Raw genomic sequence first — 6,000 nt, 5'->3', positions numbered from 1 at the left:
GCAAGCTACCCACCTGGAGCTCACCTGGATGGGGCGACATCTAGATACTTAACAGATAAAAATGAACCACTTTGATCAGGTAGTAATAAAGGTGTGGACAGAGGGTCATGGGAGTGAGCACAAGGAAGGGGGCAAAAAAACAGTCAAGAGAAACGTGTTGGAGTGCAGTTCAGGAGTGAGAGAGGTTTCCAGATACCTTATCCACTCGGGGTAAGGGATGGGGTTAGGGATGTCACCAGGAAAATACTTGAGGTGGACCTTAAAAGAGAGATAAGGGCTGATTTGGTGGATGAGGATCTTCTGGGGAAAAGTTACGTCTGCTCTGGGTGATATCTGAGAATCTGAAAAAGAAGTTCTAAACTACTATATAAATCCTGAATTTCAGAGGTCCACTGCCTCAAATACAGTTCCTGCTCCACAGGGGTTATATTCTAATTGAGAAAAGTTCTTCACGTCATAAATAGTTAAATGAGAATATGAGACTCTACGTATTGGAATGCTGCTTTGGATGTAAATGAATACCAAGCTACATGGCCCAGGTGATGCCCCCTGCAAAGCCCAGGAGAAAGAGCAAGGCTGTTGGTTTGGAGTGACTCAGTGAACTCAAGGGGAGTTAATACATGAGCTGGGAATAGGGACCTTTTAGCTGTCGGTGGAATCATATGGTGTAGGTAACTGTCTTCTTGGCCTCTGCCCTACAGAGGACTCTACTGGTTTTCTAGGAGAGAATGGGAAAAAAACAAGTCTTATTAAAAAGAACAGGACTTGGTGTGCATGTGTGTGAGTGTGTGTCCAAAGAAATGTCTAACAGTGCAGCTAGCTCTGAGCATGGGCTGGAGAAGTGTCCTGAATCCAAAGTGGGGAGAACAGCCTTTGCAAATGCCAGTTGGAAATGCTGCTGTGCTGTGCACAGAGGATGAGAACCAGCCAGTGGGCTGTCATCTTCCCAGACAAGTTTCTTCTTAGACTTCAGGGGCTCATGGGGCCCTTTGGAGAGCAGCTTTGGGCGTCTCAGTGGCTCTCTGGGTGGGGCAGACACCTGAGTGTGAGGAGCATGGTGAGAGCCTCTTCATTCTGCATCTGGTTGGAGCAATGGCCAGGGACACTTTCTGGAGGCAGGACCCTGACCAGCAGGTGAAGGGAATGTGACATGATATTCCATGCAAGAGTAGGCCAAGCTGCTCTCCTGCAGGCAGGACAACCTGCTTCTGCACTCCTTCGGCGGTGGGGTCTTAGGGTGGAGGGCAGCTCCCGGCCCGCACTGGCAGGAGCAGCGTGAAAGGGCCTGGGTGCGTAGGGGAGCTTGGCCATCAGTTCCGACTCTGCATTCAGCCTATGCAGGGAACTTTAATGACTACCATAAAATGCAGACCAAGGTCAGAATAAGTATGAGAATAATAACAGCATTTGGTACTCTGTAAGAAGCCCTCAGAAAGGCTCTCTTTCCTGCTCCCTAAGTTTACAGATAAGAATCCTGAGGCTCAGAGAGGTTAAGGGGCTCACCCAAAGTCACCATCAAAGATAGAGGTGAGGCAGGAACCTGGGAGGTACAGTGAGGAGGTTGGGGAGAAATGCTCTGGGCTTGGCCCTGCTCCTTACTAGCTGTGGGATTTTGGGCAGCTCCATATGTCAGGCTACTGTTTTCCTCTCCGTGACACAGAGGATGGATCAGATCCTCTCTCAGGCCTCCTCCAGTCCTGACACTGAAGGAGCATCACATCCCTCTGTGCATCAGAGACCCGGCCTGTGACCCACAATTCTCTGCGTTCCAGGAAAAGCAACCACGTGGCTCCTGAGTCTGACAGCTCTACAAAGAGAATTTACCTTAACCTAATTCACAGGCTTTGGGACCCAACATCTCCTGTGAGAACAATTCAAGGTAAAGGTCCACAGAATGCAGAGCTGTGGCCATTAGAGCAGCAGATTGCCAACATAGTGCAACCTGGCCTTCCCAGGCTTGACTTTTTCATTCTGTCTGATTAATTTTTTTCTCTCATGTCCCCTCAGTGACCTGAAATGCAGTCACAACCTTATCTTGGCCTTGTTATAAATGTCTGTTCTTCTTCTGAACCTTGATCTCCTCTATGCTAATAAACTAGAACTAAGGCTTACTGTGACAAGGGTAGTGGGTTTACCCCCAAAATATAATTATGTGTACGGAACAGCAAGAGATAAAGACTGAGGCACAGAAACAGCAAGATAGCGAGAGAGAAAAACACAAAAAGGAAGCTTGTGGAGAATTTGAGAGAGAGAGAGACAGTTCTTGAAAGAAAAAGAGAGAGAGAGAGATGGCAGAGATGAATTTAGGCAGAGACAGGGGATTGGCCCATCTCCTCTGTTCCTGTCCACACAGGGGAGGGGATGGGAAGAGCCAAGCTCACGGAGGAGTTGGGAAAGACCGGGGAAGGTACTCCAGGAAGGGTGTGTGGAGTCCTCGTTTTTCTTCTTTCTTGCTTTTTCAAAGTGATATTATGGCCTTGATATCACTGGATGGAGGAGGCTCCAGGAGAGAATGGGCACGGCGTGCAGTGCCCAGGCCCAGGCGGAGTGTACCCCACTCCAGCACCTTGCCTCAGATGCACCTGAAGACAATTTGGGGGACTCTGGCATTCTGCCCATGAAGTTAACTCAGAGGTCATCTGGGCTCCCCAAATATCTTCATATTTTGTGATTCTGTTAACATTTGTACATGTTTATGTCCTGTTTCCACAATCAGACTGTAAATTCTTCGAGGACAGGTGGCTTTGAATGAGCCTCATGCCTTGAACCTCAGGGCCCTTAATAAAGTCTTGGTGAATCACTGGGCCTGTATTTTCAGACAGCTTTCAAGGGTCCAGATGAATGGACAGATGCCAGAAGGTTGGAGGGGACTTGGCAAACGAACACTGGCTATTTCTAGAGGAAAACTTGTAGATGGTTAGGCACTCATGAGTAGGTGGCAAGTACAAAGGAAAAGATAAAGGCCCCGCCTTTGAGGAGCTTAGGATCCTCTTCAAGAGCCTGAGAAAGAGAGAGGAAAGTCACACCAAGAGCACAGATGACAGCCTGCCCGTGGGCAGCTCAGGGGGACTGCAGCGGTCAGCCCCTTACAGAAACAGACCTACCCCAATCAGTTTTCCAGAGAAATGAAATGCCTCCGTTGATGACTTTGGATGACTGAGTTTCTGAAAAATATTCTCGTCTTTCTTGACTTTGAGAACAGCCGGGCACACCGAAGCGACTGCAAGCTTGTGTACAGGTTCAGAGCTGTACCTGGGAGGCCCTCGTTTGCTCATGGCTGTTCGCCCCGTGCCAGGTGGCACCAGATTGACATGTTTTTCTAATGGATTATTCTTGCTTTTCCTGTGCTGTTCTGATTTATTCCTGTTGAATGTTTCTGCTTCCTTGTTTTACACATACTCAAATGCAGGAGTGCGATGGGGATGCTCTTATCATTCCAGTCACCTAGCCAACTTTTACTGGTTTCTCAGGTAGCTTAAAAGCTGCTTCTTCTGGGAAGATTTTCAAGCCCTCCAAACTGACGTAGGAGCCCCTCTGTGGAAATTCTTGAATAGAATACTTATCACCCTGAGCACAGTAACACGCTCGAGGGGTTGACTCCATCTGACGGTGCGCTCACTGAGGTCAGAGGACAGAGGCTGCACTTACCTCTGACGTTTCAGAGCCTGGGACACTGCCGGGTGTGTGGTGAGTGGGCGATATGTGGTTACTTAATGCACAGTGTGTGTGAGTTGAGGGGCAGCCCAGTCTCTCCCATGCAGCAAAGCACATTCTTTGGTGCTGGCACGCTGGCTGTGGGCAGAGGCTCCCACAGGCTGCCTCAGGGTGAGTGGGGATGTGGTGCTCCTGTGGTCCTCTGTGGGCCCTGCCTGACCCCACAGCACTTGAACTTCCCCTCCTCTGACCCATCATGGCCGCTTTAGTCTGCTTTTCACAGTGGGGACTCAGGCTTATGGTGTCATTGTCCTGTGTAGTTATGGCCTCTCTCTCTTGCATAAAACATGCAATACTAGAGCTGCAGAGGACCACTGGCATATCCTCCTGTCTGCCTCCTGCCAGGTGCAGGCGAGGATATTGAGGCCTGGGGCTTATGTGAACTCCCCGAGGGGACACATCAGGCCATGTTCCTTTGCTTCAGGTCCAGGGCCGATTCCAACTCCCTTTCATTCTTAGAATTTTGTACAGCATGTCAGTTTTGCCCATGGCTGCTTTAACAAATTTCCATGAACTTGGTGCTTTAAGACAACAGAAACTTATTCCTTCACAGTCTGGAAGCTAGAAGTCCAAAATCAAGGTGCTGGCAGGGTCATGCTCCCTCAAAGCCTCCAAGGGAAGAATCTTTTCGTGCCTCCTCCATCATCCAGTGGCTCCGGGCATTCTGTGGCTTGTGCGGCATGACTCCAGTCTTGGCCTGTGTCTTTACATGGCCTTGTCTCTGTCATTTACTTTTCTGTCTCCTCCACCATCAGATTTAGGGTTTACCCTAGTCCAGATTATTTCCTTTCAGGATCTTCACCTTAATTATATTTGCAAAGGTCTGCATTCCAAATATGTTCACATTCTTTGGCTTCCGGTAGACATATTTTTTTTTTGGAGGGGTGGATTGAAACCCACTATAGCTTGAAGTATAGCAAACGCACAGTGCACACTGATCACTAAAGGATGCTAGCACTGCCCAGTGTCTGAACGGGCCCATTGGCCCACTATACGGATGCTCCAAGGAGGTGACTGGGATCTGACGGAGAGAAGGGCAGGCTGAGGGAAGGGCAGGGTCACAGGGTGGGAACAAACTTGTGGCAGTCTTGTGGACAGCAGTCTCAGCTAGTGTGTGAGTCAGAGCTGCGAGGATCGCCTGGATGGGGCTGGTGGGGGAGAGGCCCCACCATGGCCTGGGGCTCCTGCTTTGAAGCTGACAGACCCTCCTTTCCTGGGAGTCGGAAGACGTGGGCATCTCCCCCACACCTCTGTTCTCCAAGGAGAGTAATTTTCTGGTCTCAGCTTGGCCCCCAGTTCTGCTGAGAGAACCCCAGCAGAGAACAGACCTGGGTGAAGGCAAGAGGCCCTGCCACATGTCTCATACGGCTATGAGAAGAGAACGAGAGAGGAGGCAATGCTCGGCTTTGCTTCCCGCCTCCTGTGAAATGTGTAGGCGGGTCTGTACACAAATATCGGCTCAGACAAATAAACCAAACCTGGCCAAAAATAACAGAAAAGGCAACAGATGCTTCCAATTAAAATGTCAGCGTCTCCCGAGAAGCCGTGTTCTCACGTGGTGTGGGTGCTTGGGGCCGAGGACTGCTGGAAGGGACCACATACGGAAATCTGTTTGCATTGTACCACGTCCCAGCTGCCACGTAAGACACTGGCCTGACCTTGCAATTAGCATGTTGGCTGTTTCTAGGGTGTGGTATGCGGATGCAGGGAAAGACCAGAAAGCTGCGAGACAGTGATTGCTCCCCCTGAGTCCTGTTGGAAGCGAGGGGCTGAGGAGCATTCTAAGGGATTATTATTCTGTGGGCTTCCTCACCTCCAGCTTCTTCCCTTTTGCCTACTTTCCTTATATTCCTCAACACTGTTATGAAAGGAAAATTGCTAATTAGGAATAAGAGGCAGTCATAACTGGGGGAAGGCTGTCAGAGGATGTGTGGGAGATAAAGGGTCAATCCCCTTTCTGTGCCTTAGTGGTGATGCTCGGGGACATGACACTGGACACGCACTGGAGGACGTAAGCAGCATACAGGGTCCTGTCCCTTCCACCCCACTGTTCTCTGAAATCCTTGATCAAACTATTCCTTTCAAATTGGCCTTGCTGTTTACTGGGAGCGGGTCTTCATTCCCCTTTCTTCCCAGGGTAGCTTCACTTTATTTTGTTTTGTTTTTCCCTAAACTCCCTAGTCCCAGTTGGTTAATGACTAAGGAAAACAAGGAGAGAGGCGAGGGAACAGAACAGTGGAGGAGCAGAGAGGAAACTGATGTCATTCTTTCCAGAACCTCACCGTC

The sequence above is a fragment of the Manis pentadactyla genome, chromosome 6, assembly GCF_030020395.1.
Source record: "Manis pentadactyla isolate mManPen7 chromosome 6, mManPen7.hap1, whole genome shotgun sequence".
Classification (NCBI taxonomy): Eukaryota; Metazoa; Chordata; class Mammalia; order Pholidota; family Manidae; genus Manis; species Manis pentadactyla.
The sequence above is the reverse complement of the archived record's forward strand: the minus strand, read 5'-3'. Positions refer to the sequence as shown.